This window comes from Xenopus laevis, chromosome 7L (assembly GCF_017654675.1).
Source record: "Xenopus laevis strain J_2021 chromosome 7L, Xenopus_laevis_v10.1, whole genome shotgun sequence".
NCBI classification, from domain to species: Eukaryota; Metazoa; Chordata; class Amphibia; order Anura; family Pipidae; genus Xenopus; species Xenopus laevis.
In genome coordinates this window covers 86,668,947-86,683,528 of record NC_054383.1, presented here as the reverse complement: position 1 = coordinate 86,683,528, position 14,582 = coordinate 86,668,947, and positions in this window count along the sequence as shown.

Genomic DNA, 14,582 nt, shown 5'->3' with positions numbered 1-14,582 from the left:
CCTCACAACGTTTTGATCCCCCACAGGGATCTTCGTCAGGAACAAAAACAAACAAACATTCTGCCTTCTCCCACTTTGTGGTTCTCCTAGGGACCTAGTAAAAAATACAGTTAGATTTCTTGGGAGCAACTCCACCAACTATCTATTTTCTCAATTCCTCACTTACTCTCAAGGATCAGCTGGGCGAACCTCCAATTGAGAAGCATTAATTTCATTTTTAACTGATGAAATCTCAGCAATGGTCTTTTTTAAGTTATTACATTTATTGCTATGACAAACATGAATTAAAAGGTGTTTAATCAACTAATGCAGCACAGGCACTTTATAATTTAATTGGATCAACTGTAATTAATTTATTAATTGATACAATATTAGGAATTTTAAAATTAATTGTCTTACGTTTTAACACCAGAATATTCAATTGAAAAAAACACACAGAGCCGGTGTAGCGACAATCAATAGTTTATTGGTTGTAAAAATTAAGCACAAGCACTTTATATTTATTTGTCACAGGGTGTAGGGCCAGATTACTGTTGTTAATCAAGTGGTGAATGAATTGAGTGGAAGGAGTAATCTATTTAAGTTAATTGATACACCATCTAGAGAAGTGGGGGTTATTTATAACCACTAAAGGCAATATACAGTCACAAACAAGGTTCTTTCTTTCTTCCCTTTTTTAAAAATGTTAAGTTTTGTGTTGATCACACATGTAACACATCTACTGTCCCCACCCCTAAAGTGCCTACATTAATTATCTATTCAAATCCCATACAAAGTGCTGGAGGGACACCAGCATACTCTGCCTGCCCTATGCTGCCTGTGTGTGCCATACTCCGCCTGCCCTGCACTACCTGTGGGACACAAGCCTAGTCGGGTTTGTTGTGGAGGTTTGTTAGCATTCGGAAATTGTTTTTAAGGGCCCCTAAGGTATTTAATCATGTGCTGGGGGGGGGGTGCTGTGTTATCCACAGGGAAGGAGAAGGCATTTGGTTTTAAGGGTATGTTTTGATATGATTTCAATTAAAATGTTCACAATGATGAGTAATATCCCTGCAGTGAGCACTAACCATTTGGTTTTTTGGTGTGCTACCATCATTGATGTGGATATGGTCTTAATTACCATGTTCATTTTACAAAATTTGGCAGGTTATTAAAGTTTGAACACATTTAATTTTTTTTTTGTTATTACAGTTTCGCTAATGAAGGAGAATTGCCTTTTAAACTTTGAGTCTACGTTCTCCCAAGAGACCTGCTTATCTCAGTTTGTAATACAAGTATCTATTCTGAGCTCTTTGCCAAAAACCAATTAAGTTAGAAACTTTGTATGTTTTCTGGCTGTTCGGTGTATAATCTACAATGGTCCGTAAGCTTAGGTAACTAACAGCAGTACAGAGCATGTGCTGTGAATATTGAGGGCATCTTCTGAGGGACAAGGCTTCACTGCTAAAGTTCTGAGCTTGCTTTCACCTGATACAGATCCCCAAAACATAATGTGTAGCATTTATACCCTAATTCTTTGTTACTAACAGCAGTACAGAGCATGTGCTGTGAATATTGAGGGCATCTTCTGAGGGACAAGGCTTCACTGCTAAAGTTCTGAGCTTGCTTTCACCTGATACAGAGCCCCAAAACATAATGTGTAGCATTTATACCCTAATTCTTTGTTAAGCTTTAGCTTAGCACAGTTCTCCTAGCACTGAGTATGTCCTTTATCCCCATGTCTGATTACAGTGTAATATAATAATGTAAAAATGACATAATAATCTCCATATGTAAGGTAACAGCAAGATGATATCGATGATATCGTGCTGCTAATCAGCATTCTCAATGGTGAATTCTATTGCATCTGTAAATAAGTTTTTGCCCAATTCTTATTTATTGGTAATGTAATTACTATAGAGAGATAGTGGGTCACAGCGAGACAGATTTACACTTGTGTTTAGTGTCCCTTTAATCTATATTGACTTGATTTCTGCCCCCCCATATGTTAATATTTTGTTCTATAAATTCCAGCCTGCAAAACTAGAAACCCTTACAGTTGAGTGTCTCAACTAGTAAAAATGTCAAATATTTATAACTGTAAGAGTTTGATTAAAGAGAACAAAATATCAGTGGGGTGCTTCCCCACACATACATTCTCATTTATAAAGTGCAAGTGCAGCAATAGGGCCCTATGCTAAGGCATCTTGGAAAAGAAGTGCTGCCCATTTAGTGCTCTTGTACTTCTTCTCTTGGTGTTCATAAATGACTGCTAAAGTCTTTGTTATTTCAGCCATATTCCTCTTGCAAGAATGATCGGATGAGCAAAATAACTGAGGCTTTTGGGGTGGGGGGTCACGAGGTGCATATGCCCTGTTGCTTATTGGGAGAGTTCATAAAACTAACAAAAATGTTAAATTCCCTGTTTAATGATACATGTATGCGTGTTGTTGTTTTGTTACCCTGTAACAGTACAGTGCCCTAGGGTTTCTTTGCAGTGTATGTACAAGGGTTGGAATACGTAATTCCCTCTTTCTTGGTATAACATTGACTGTAAAACACTAACCTTTTAGGGTTTAGGTGCTTACTTGTAATACAATGTGCCTGTCTATGGCATCTTACAGTAGCCCCTCTGGAATTTGCCAGAATCTACAAAATGTAGAGATTGCCAGCCCAGGTCTGCACTCATGTACACATTCATGTTTGGAAACTGCTTTGCTCAAAATGACAGAAACCTTCACATGTACATTCTTTGTTCACCAAAGTTGGAGAAATACAAGATGATTCTCCCATAAGATTCATCCTTAGCACCATAATTACCATAACAAAACAACTGAAAGGGGCTCAGAGTACTATTTATTCATTTATTGTTTAAGGTTAAAAGTGGGCATTTTTAAAGGAGAACTAAAGCCTAAATAAAAAGTCCGCTAGAAATGTTTTACATTATGTTTTAGGCTTCTGTACTAGCCCAAGGCAACCACAGCCCTTTAGCAGTAAAGTAAAAGCTGTGAAGATCAGCGCTCAGCCTAATGATCACATATTTATAAATGCATCAATCCTCTCACAAAGATGTATCGGTCATCCAGAAATATCTACTTTTTCAATGAAAGAGAGGAGAGCGCTCAGACGCAGATTAACTGCTAGTGATTATTTATTATTCATGCTGCTTAACACAACATGTTTCGGGCTAATGGTGCCCTTTCTCAATTGAAAAAAACACAGATACAAAATGAACCATTTAAACACACCCCTCCCACCCAGGTGATTTTCAGCATCCAATCCTGGATAGTATACAAAAAGATAAAAAAGGTAAAAACCTAAAAACGTAGTTCAGTTATATATTCTTGAGTGACCACCTTTCAATTAAAGTCCAATTCCGTTCAAAAGTGCCATTCAGTGCAGGAATGACCAATAAACTGATGCATTGTATCTAATGTGCAAGATTATATAAATACAAAAGTGTCCACTGGGCACAGTTATTAAATAGATACAAAATAAAAATATTCAGCAGGAAATCAGCAACCCTATTTCTGCTGTGTACTGTTTATATGAATGTATTTTGGTTAGTTTCCTACCAGTCTGACCACCAAGTAGTCAAGGAAGTTGTCAGAAGAAAGAAAGAGGCTGCTCTGATGTTCTTCTGCTTAGGAAAGATTTGAGAAAGTTTTTTTTTCCAAACCAGAAAAACATCAGATTAGCCTCTTTCTTTGTCCTGACAACTTCCTTGACTACCTGGTGGTCAGACTGGTCGAAAACAGACCAGCAGGTGGCATTGTTATAACAAAATTCATTCATAGTAACAGTACACCTATCCCTTAATATCTTGGAATTAAAAATAAATAAATAAAGAATGTACATAATAGCACCTTCATTAATTTTATATTCACTTATATTTAAGGTTTACTTATCCTTTAATCAGAGACACAACCTGTATTCAATATTTGAGAAAATACAGTAGAAAAGCTTTCCACATTTTCGCACACACAAGTATCTCTTTCATTGAAACCAACTGTTCATTTGTTTGTTTTTCTTTCCTTTATTACTTTTGCCAGTGTTTGGTTTCCTGTAATCCTTTCTCACATCGCTGTAATCTGAAAAGGCAACACATACTTCCTTATTTTTATTCTTTCCATTAATTTAGTCATATCCTGTATCTGGCCACTGTTCTAAATCTCTGTTTCATTTGGAATTACAAAGATGTGATGAACTGGGGTAGGCAGAAGAGGCACATGCCTATGCCGCAGCTGTGAGGGGGCGGGCCATAGGTACTTACCTCTTCCATCACTTACCCCTAGTCCTGACCCATGTCCTCTCACTGCCGGCTCTCAATTCAGACACATTCTAAAAAGTGCAATTTAGGTTACAGTAAATACCTGCTTAAAGGAAAACTATACCCCCCCCAAACAATGTAGGTCTCTATAAAAAAATATTGCATAAAACAGCTCATATGTAAAACCCTGCTTCATGTAAACAAACCATTTTCATAACAATATACTTTTTTAGTAGCATGTGCCTTCGTGTAATCATAAATAGAAAACTGCCATTTTATTGTACGATTCACTGTACACACAAACATACCAACAAACCATACTTGTTCGGTCACATGAGCCAATTAACAGACAGAGTTCTGTCTTTTGCTTCAACACTTCTTCCTGTTACAGTTAGAGCTGTAATATTTCTGGTCAGGTGATCTCTGAGGCAGCACAGAGACCATCACAAAATGGTCTTAAATATATACAGGGCCGCCATTAGAAATCACGGGGCCCTGTACAACAAAATTTTTGGGGCCCCCTGGGCCCCGCCCACCCCACATCACGCCCACTCCACACCACAGTTAAAACATCACACAGACATCAGCATTAAAAAAGGTAACCCCCCACACACACACGGTATAAAAAGCTATTGATGGTCAGGGGCCTCGTATAAGTTAAAAATAACCAGGGCCCCCATAAAAGTTTTTTTTTAAAAAAAATTGGTGGTCAGGGCCCCCCTACAAGTTAAACAAGTAATTGGTGACCAGGGCCCCCCTATAAGTTAAGTGCCAGGGCACCCTGCTTGGGGACTTCGGGTCTTTTTGCCGCTTTCGGGACTTCAGACATTCCGCTTTTCGGGGGTGTTCCTGGGAAACTGCTATGAATCCGTCAGTTTAACCATCTGGACTCAAATTCAAAATAGGACCTGACAATTGGTGTACACAAAGAGCACAAACAACCACACACACACAGCAGGCCCAATGCAAAGCACTGGACTATGGCAGTTTTTAATAATACCCCCGCTGGCAATTGTAAATTACCAAATTTCCAGTTTGGGCCTGCATTACATCCTTTCCCCTTCAGACTGCCAGAGAGCTTTTCAGCCTCCTTACTGCCCTGAGGAAGCCTTCCTAGAGCTCTATAAATCCCCCGAGAATTGTAGTTAAGCAACTTTTCAATTGTCACAATACCCCGGACTTGACAAATTCGCACACAAACGTGTCACACACCAGACTAAAAGCTAACGCCTGTGAGAAAAGTTCCCAAAAATACGTAAAAACTTTCAAACGATTATTTAAAGAAGCGTTTGCCTTGCTTTGTTCTGCAGTTAGAGGGCATTTTAGGCCTTCCCTCTTATAAAGCAGGGGATAAAGGGGTAAACACGAAAACCCGGGAACACTTTGCTTTCTAAAACGTATTCAATAATAAATAACACAAGTGTGGCGTTCTTCTTTGTGTGCACGTGACCGCTACAAACACTCGTTCAGCGAGACTGTGAAAGTGACTATGCGCTTGATGCCGAGCGTGAAAATGGTTAGCCTCTGTATTCCTGTCGTGCAGTTATGTAAATGAAGCCCTCCCCATCTCCCCCTGCCTGTGGTTATGCAATGCACAGAACAAGAGCTCCACGTTCTACAGTAACACAGTGTTCGTAAGCAAAGCTTCTCAATTCTTCTTCTCAAGTCTTTTCTCCAGGTCCCGCTTCCCCAGCTCCAGCAGCGGCTTCCTATTGGAGAAGCCAAACGGCCTTGTGTTTTTTCGCCGCTTTTTTGACTTCGGGTCTTTTCGCTGCTTTCGGGACTTCAGCCATTCGGCTTTTCGGGAGGAAGAGGCTGCAGGGCGGTTGGAACTAGCTGAAAAAGTCAGGGTGGGCAAACTGCACCCTCTTACCCCTTTCTGCAGACACTCATGCCTGGATGTGGTGGCAGGTTTAATAAACCTTTGGCCAAAAGTGTTTTACTTTTTCAGCACTCATGTCTGTGTGGTCTTTTTACTGTGACGTGGTGGTAAGTGGGGTATGGGACAGGGCTAGGCGGGGCCCAGAACATTTTAGTGTATGGGGCCCCTTAATTTTATGATGGTGGTCCTGATTTGTGCAAAAACAGAGCAGAGCAGGCAGAACTATAACCAGGCTAAGCTTATGACTAAGTTTTAGTATAAGATGAAATGTGTATGGTTTTTGTCTTGTTTCACAATGATGTTATACACCTGGTTGGAGTTGCTCTTTGAGTGGCTGGTATGCTCTATCAGTTTTGATCTGCTCCCTTAGCGGAAGGTTTATGGCGTGCACCTGGGCCCCCCTGTGACAACTAACAGTTATAAGTACCACCATTTGGACTACATTCCTTATTGATACTGATAAAGTGTATGAAACCCGCTTAGCTATAGTTTTTTTTTCCATGGGATTGAAATAACAGGAGAACAAAGGCATAATGTGCCATAGAGAGCAATAATAATGAACACCATAAATAACACCTAAAAACCGGCATATCCAATTATGTTATCATGGATTTTTTGCACCCATATGTATTTCATCTGTTTTCACATCCACACTGCAAAAGCTTTTGACTAAAGTCAACTACTCACTCCAAACTGACTCCAGTATCACTACCCAGATGTGGCCGTGTGTGAAATAATGGCATATAATTGTCCAGCGGGTATTTTTAACATGATTGATAAGTAATAAATAAAATGGAAGTAACCAGTAACTGATTGTAGCTGATCATTATTCATTTGCAATTACATGAACACATTTGCAATCATTGCATTATAACAAAGGTGTAAATAGATGTTACTGAGCCCCATAGAAAATTCAATTTCGGGCCCCAAAATATTGATAAGTTGGCCTTTTCTACCAATATATATTACAATTGCTCATTCATTAGGGCCCCCTACACTCCTGGCCCCCTCTACAGGGTCTGCTTCTTCTGTATTTATGCCCTGATTACTAAAATACATGTAGGCCTTAAAAAATGAAAGCAAAGGTTAAAGTGCTCTTCTACTTTCTTTGCGATTTTCATTTTTTTTTTTTGGTTTCAACACTATTTATTTTCTGATGTTGATCTGCACAGGAAGAAGGCCTTTCTCAACACCTGAAATGCAAGGGTTTGTGCGGCTCCTAATTTGTTTTGTACCTTGATAGTGATACCACACCAGATATCCAGGGGGGTCCTGCACCACCAAACAGTTTGCCATTTGTTATGCAGGGAGACTACTTCTACATTACTGAATGGCTCAAATTGTCACGATTTTTCATTTTTAAAGGCATGGAATCTTCACCACTGCCCTTTTCAGATATAAATATAAAAATGTTCCTGTTATAAAAGCAGTAGGTGGCTCAATTTTCTTTTCTCAGGGAAAGAGAAAACAAAACAAAAAAGAGAAATGCATTTGGTGTGAGAAAAATGCAGTGACATTGTACATTTATTAATTGTTGATTAATTTATTATTTTAATCCATGGTGAAATTAAGGATTACTCTTTTGTTAAGGAAACTAGATAGATTTGTCCATATATGGTATACATTTTCTTCCATTTGTTCCTTCCAGCCCCTTTATTATATACAGTACAGGTATGGGATCCGTTCTCCGGAAACCTGTTATCCAGAAAGCTCCGAATTATGGAAAGACTATCTCCCATAGACTCCATTTTATCCAAATAATCCAAATTTTTAGAAATGGTTTCCTTTTTTCTGTAATAAACACAGTACCTTAAAATATAATTAATCCCCATTGGAAGCAAAACCAGTTTATTGGGTTTATTTAATGTTTAAATGGTTTTCTAATAGACTTAAGGTATGATGATCCGAATTACAGAAAGATCCATTATCTGGAAAAACCTAGGTCCCAAGCATTCTGGACAACAGGTCCCATACCTGTATAATACAATAATGTGACACTACTTTCCCCTCCTATGTGGAACAACTCCTCTGGTTTAGAGTATAAGTATAAGAGTATAAGTATGCTCACAGTCATCTCATAGAATTGTATCCATTGTCCCTTTCACCCAGCATTCTAGAGCAGTTGCCCCTTTTGCCTTATAAAACAGATTTTTTGATTTTTTAACTTTTCACTTTTAAAATTTTAATATTTTTCTTTACTTTCTGACGTGTACATATGCTTGTGCTGTCATACTCCTGCTAGCTGACTTAAAATGTGTTTCATGGACAGTCATTCCAGACAAATCAACTTGCTTATTCAACCGTGTGGTTTGTGCTGGATCCATTGTCATGTCAACTGGGAAAGGGACAGACGTTTCAATCTGAATGCAAATGGCTTTTATGGACTCAGTATCTATTTCTAGCAAAAACATCCAGTAGCATTCTGATTAATTTTGAAATTGGAAAAATTGTCTATTTAGAGTTTATTTAGACCATATACATACAGATTGTGGCTAAATCTGCCTAAATCTATATGAATATGGGCTAAATAAACACCTTTTTACAATTTCAAAATGTATCAGTGCTACTGGATTTGTTTTGCTACTGTATAGCAATCCCTATACAAGGTAGCGTTCTTCCAGTATAAGCACATGTATTTACAGTGGACTGAGCTCCCCATCTTTAGCTAGTTTCAATATTGATTTCTGTCTTGCAGAAAGGGACAACATAGACATCTGCAGTGAAGAAGTTGGGATCCTTCTTTTTACTGGTATGTTTTGGCTCAGTTCATGTCAATACAAAACAATTGAAATGGGGCACCAATTTAAATTTCAAGCACATATCTACAGTATACTTCACTGTCATTCGATTTTGAATTGGCTTTGCCAATCCTTTGTACGAAGGCAAATCACAGGAAATTAGTGGATAACTGTTGTAGTAATGTTCCAGTGATCTTCATGACAGTCCATGCAGATCACACCAAAGCGGATTGGCCAATATGGAGCCCCAAGCATGCTTATTAGTGAGTATGTCATCACAACTTACACACAAGTACACAACACTACTATTTGCTACTACTACTTCTGGGCCAGTATTTGTCTGTGAATGGGTTACTCTATGTTCAGTTATAGAAGAACATTGCACATTATTTTCAATTACGGTTAGCTAAGTATCTAGGCTTATTTTAACATTAAGTAACATAGTTTTGTCTATTGTACAAGAAAACCAAATGATGCTTTCTGCAGTAAAGAATTAATAGCTGTAGTACATAAAGTTACATTCATACATCACATTACAAGTAAAAATCTGGCTGAAGATCCTTAGCAATTTGCTAACCACATCATCTTCGCCAGTCTGGCATTAGTTTTTGTTTAGGCAAGAGCAAGAGACTTTTGTTTTAACCTATTTGGTTGTTTTTTTCAGCAAGGTCATTTCTAATGCCCCCTTTATTTTTCTAGTAAATGACTTACAAGAGGACTCATGGAGAGAATCCCGCTCTCTAAAAGCAGTTATTGTGAACTCCTTTAAAGAATTTCTAGCAGGCTTCCCTGAGAATGAACTGGCAGAATTTATTCCCGAATATAATAGAGGTTTGTAAAATGTATATCTAGTCTATCTGGAATGCACAGGACCTGGGGTTTCCGTAGAAGGGGTCCTTCTGTAATTTGGATCACCATACCTTAATGGCTTAGAACCTACTTTATTTATTGATTAGCACACATTTTAAATCAATTGACTCTTTAGCTGATTCATTTATTTAAATATATGTTTTTTAGGATAAGGAATTGATACACGCCCTAATTGGCACTCACTCCTCTTATTAATTAATTTCTTTTATTGTCCATTACCGATAAGGTAATACACCTGAATTTAGGGATTACTATGTAATCTTTTTGGTTATATGCGGGGTTCTTTTTTCTTTTTCAGTTTTTTACAATTATCTATTCTGACAACCCTCTGCATATAACTATCAATTTAATTTGAAATTGCAAACTGGAGAGCTGCTGAATACAAAGCTAAATACCTCAAAAACACAAATAATAAAAAATGAAAACCAATTGCAGATTGCCTTAGAATATCACTCTCTGCATCATACTAATTTTAATTTAAAACTGGAAAAAAATCTTTCCAATATAATAAATTTAGAATGTTTGTGGTGCCCGTGCTCTAACTGACAGCTCCATCTTTATTTCTTATCATTTGAAATCCCTAGGGGCTGCAAATATCGTTATAGTCAGATAAAGGGATAAGGAGCAATATTTGTGAGTTTATTGGGCTGAAAGAGCCAGAGTACAGATGAGCACAAAGGTTAGCTACATCCCCAGTCCAGCTCTAGGTTGTTAAAAAATACAATCCCTCTTTTGTGAATAACATCCCATTAACTACATTAAGCATAAACTTGTTTCTTTCACACACACAGGAACCAAAGGGGTGAGGATTGCACATGCTAATAAAGGAGTATATTGATAGTGTTTTAAAACTAACCTAGATCGTAAGTAAGAGAGAGGAGTACAGTGACCCTTGATTCTAGATTGAAGGGTTATGGAAGATTTAATGACTTCTGCCTGTATATATTATTTCATAGCCTTACTCTAGTTGCAGAGTGGTTTCTGGTAATTTAGTCCCTTGGGATATCACCAGACTTTGTCCAAAATAAAGTCATGTGATGGAAAAAAAACTTAATTTTTATGTTAATTATGACATGGGAATTGTAGACCTACTGTATATGTGGCCAACGGCACTACTGTTATACTATATTCAACGATCATCATAGAATTAGTACTGACTGAATAGGATTTGAGACAATACATGCATCTCAATATTTTTTTGCGGTCAAGTATAATTCTGGGAACACTGATTGCAGTGAACCCCCTTGTCTTATTATAGCACATAATTTTACTGAGACATGAATATGTGAAATGCACATTCTCACAGAACAATATTTTTGCCATGCTTCCTGTATCAACTACTTCTGCTTTCAGGGCCCCAGTAACAGCATGACTTGTGTACACATGGACAGTATCACACAATTAGCTCTGTTTAAATCTGCATTACACTGGCATGTACCTAGAAATGTAAATGTATCTTGTCTACAATATTATCAATTTCATGTGATTTATCTTTGTAGTTCTATCCCTGCCAAGAGGTGGACCCTCACAGTGTAAGTTTACTGAACTAGTTAGATGGGTTATTTTTCTGCAGCTCTTTTGATTCATCACATGATTTTGGTGTCCAAATAATTATATACCATATAAAAAGAAGCCTTCAAATGTTAAATTCCATGTCCAGTATCTTGAATCTGATTTGCATGTTTCCTACTCAGCATATCTGCTTGCTAGTACTGAAATGCAGTGAGGCCAGTGTTTTAGGAACACAGTGGAAAAACAAGTCTTGCAGCATGCCCACAAATATCTGAAACTGCTTTGCCACATTCCCAGTTTTTTTTTCCAGAGACATAACTATAGGACTAATTTAATGACTAGTAGACATAATATTTAATATGTACCAACATTTTTTTTAATCTTTTAAGAACGAACATGTTTTGATATGAAAATATATAGAAGCACAAGTTATTATGATGGAATTTCCGTGGCATTTGCCATCACAATAGATGGAGGAACTTACAGAATGTGCTGTACAGATCAAATGAAGATCTGCTTCGAGGTAATATAATATATTCTCTTTCTTTTACTCTCAACCCCAATCTTTGTTTAATTTCTTTCATTCCCTGCCTCTTTTTGTCCTTTTACTTCTATCCCCATCATATATGTTGCTCTCTGTTTTCATTTCAAAATTCCCATTGCTTCTCCCTAAGTACAGGTATGGCAACCATTATCCAGAAACCTATTATCCAGAAAGCTCCAAATTACTAAAGCCATATCCCATAGACTCCATTTTATCCAAATAATTAAAATTTTCCAAAATGATTTCCTTTTTCTCTGTACAAGTAAAAGTTTACCTTGTACTATCCAAACTAAGATATAATTAACCCTTATCGGAAGCAAAACCAGCATATTGGGTTTATTTAAAGGGGACCAGTCACCCAAAAAATTATTTATAATCCTATTCACATCAGTCAAGCAAAATTAACTTTAAATGACACTTTAATTAATTAAAATTATTTGAATCTTGTTTCCTTCAGTCTGGGAATTCATAATTATAGCAAGCAGACAGGAGCCATTTTGTGGACACTGTTATTAAGACAAGCCTTGTATCATCTCAAAATCTTGTTTGTGCACCAGAATGGGGACCTGATGTCCATCCCCATGCACTGGCTACACAATTAAACTGTGAAGAGAATGGGGGAATGTGGGGAGAGCAGTGACATCTAGGAAATGCTGAATGGAAAGTGAAAGTAATTGTATGCCCCAACTCTATGCCTTAGACATAGAGGAGGGGCAGACAATATTTGATTGAGAGCTGAGGTGTTTAAAGGAAACAATATCCAAATAATTTATATGGTTTAATTAAAGTTTATTTTGCTTGACTACCGTGATAAAATAGGATTTGTAATAATTTTTTAGGGTGATAGGTCCCCTTTAATGTATGAAGATCCAAATTATGGAAAGAACCGTTATCTGGAAAACCCCGGATCCCAAGCTTTCTGCATAACAAGTCCCGTGCCGGTACTCTCTACTCCCTACAACAAGGTGTCAAATATATTGACTGATCATAGTCTGGCTCTTGTGGGGTAACTTAATAAACCCAAAATTATGAATTGGTGTAAAATTATAATATTAGAACTGTTTTAGACAATTTTATACTTCTAGGCAGGTTTTCGGCTCGACAGCTTTTTGAAGTTTCATAGTATCAAAGTGTCAAGATTCAAATTCTTATCTCAGTTCAGGGAAAAAAAGTGCAGAGAAAAGGCTCCAATGTAGTTATGGTTATAACATAAGTCAATGAGAATAACATTATTCAGTGGGAGATTTGAAGGAACTTTGTTATTTTTTTTTCTAGTTTATTCAAACAGTGTAATTTTTATCAGCAAATCTTTTCCTGCAAAATTCTACTGTCAGTATTCTGTTGCGAGTTGGAAAAAAAAGTTCACATTGTCACAGTTTTCTTTGCAGCGATGGTGTTTTTTCCCCCAAACTTGAAAATTGATAAATCTGCCCTACTTTCGATGAATTTTCTATGTACTTCCTGTATTCGGTGAACTGGGTTGCTGACTTGCGGTTGAGCCAAAAGCCTAGAAGAGAAGTTTAAAAATGCAAATATATCTGAAACAGCTAAAAACACAAAAATAATGTAAAGAGCACAAGTGCTGAGAGATGTGCCCTGAATAAGTTTATATCAATAAATATTCATGTTTGGGATTAGATCCCCTTTAAATGTGTTGTTCCCCTTTATGTTAAATTTTAGGGGCATATTTATGTGGTGTCAAAAACTGCGCCATCATAGGCTCCACCATTTAAAAAACAGTGTCATTTTTTAACATGTTTTTTACTTAGAGTAACTTCTGCTGGAAGCAATGTAAAAAATAACCTCACTGATAAATTTGCTATTTATTTTACACAGCACATTAAATATGCCCCTTAGTATGTTATACAATGTCTGATGCTAAGGAACTTCAATTTGTCTTCTTTAGTTATTTTTTTTATAGTTTTTGAATTATTTGCTGCCTTCTTCTTTTGACTTTCCAGCTTTCAAATGAGGGTCATTGACCCCATCTAAAAACAAATGCTTTGTAAAGGCTTCAAATTTATAGTTATTGCTACTTTTTATTACTCATCTTTCTCTTTAGGGCCTATCCCATTCCTTTTCCAGTCTCTTATTCAAATCAATGCATGGTTACTGGGGAAATTTGGACCCTAGCAACCAGATTGCTGAAATTGCAAACTGGAAAACTGCTGAGATATCACTAATATACTATCTTCAAGAGAGAGCACTATATAGTAAGAACAGCACAGTAATTGCATCAATGTTGAAATTCTCATTAGCTTGTTTGTTCAATTAGTTATACAGGTATGAGATCTGTTATCCAGAAGGCTCGGTACCAGATTTCCAGATAACGGATCTTTCTGTAATTTGGATTGTCATACCTAATGTCTACTAGAAAATCATAAAAATATTAAATAAACCCAATAAGCTGGTTTTGCTTCCAGTAAGTATTAATTATATCTTATATTGGATCAAGTACAAGCTACTGTTTTATTATTACAGAAAAAAAGATCACTTTTAAAAATCTAGATTATTTGATTATAATTGAGTCTATGGGAGATGGCCTTTCAGTAATTCGGAGCTTTCTGGATACAGGTTTCCAGATAACGCATCTCATACCTGTACTTGTTTTATTAAAAATCAGACACATGATTTACTCGAAGGGGCGTATTTATTACGCTGTGTAAAATGAAATTTGCCGAAAAAACTATGTAAAAAGCTGCGTAAAATATTGCATGGTGTGTGTAATTTTACGGCATGTGAACACCAGATTTGCCGCCATTATTTAATATCGCTTCTGGCGGAAGT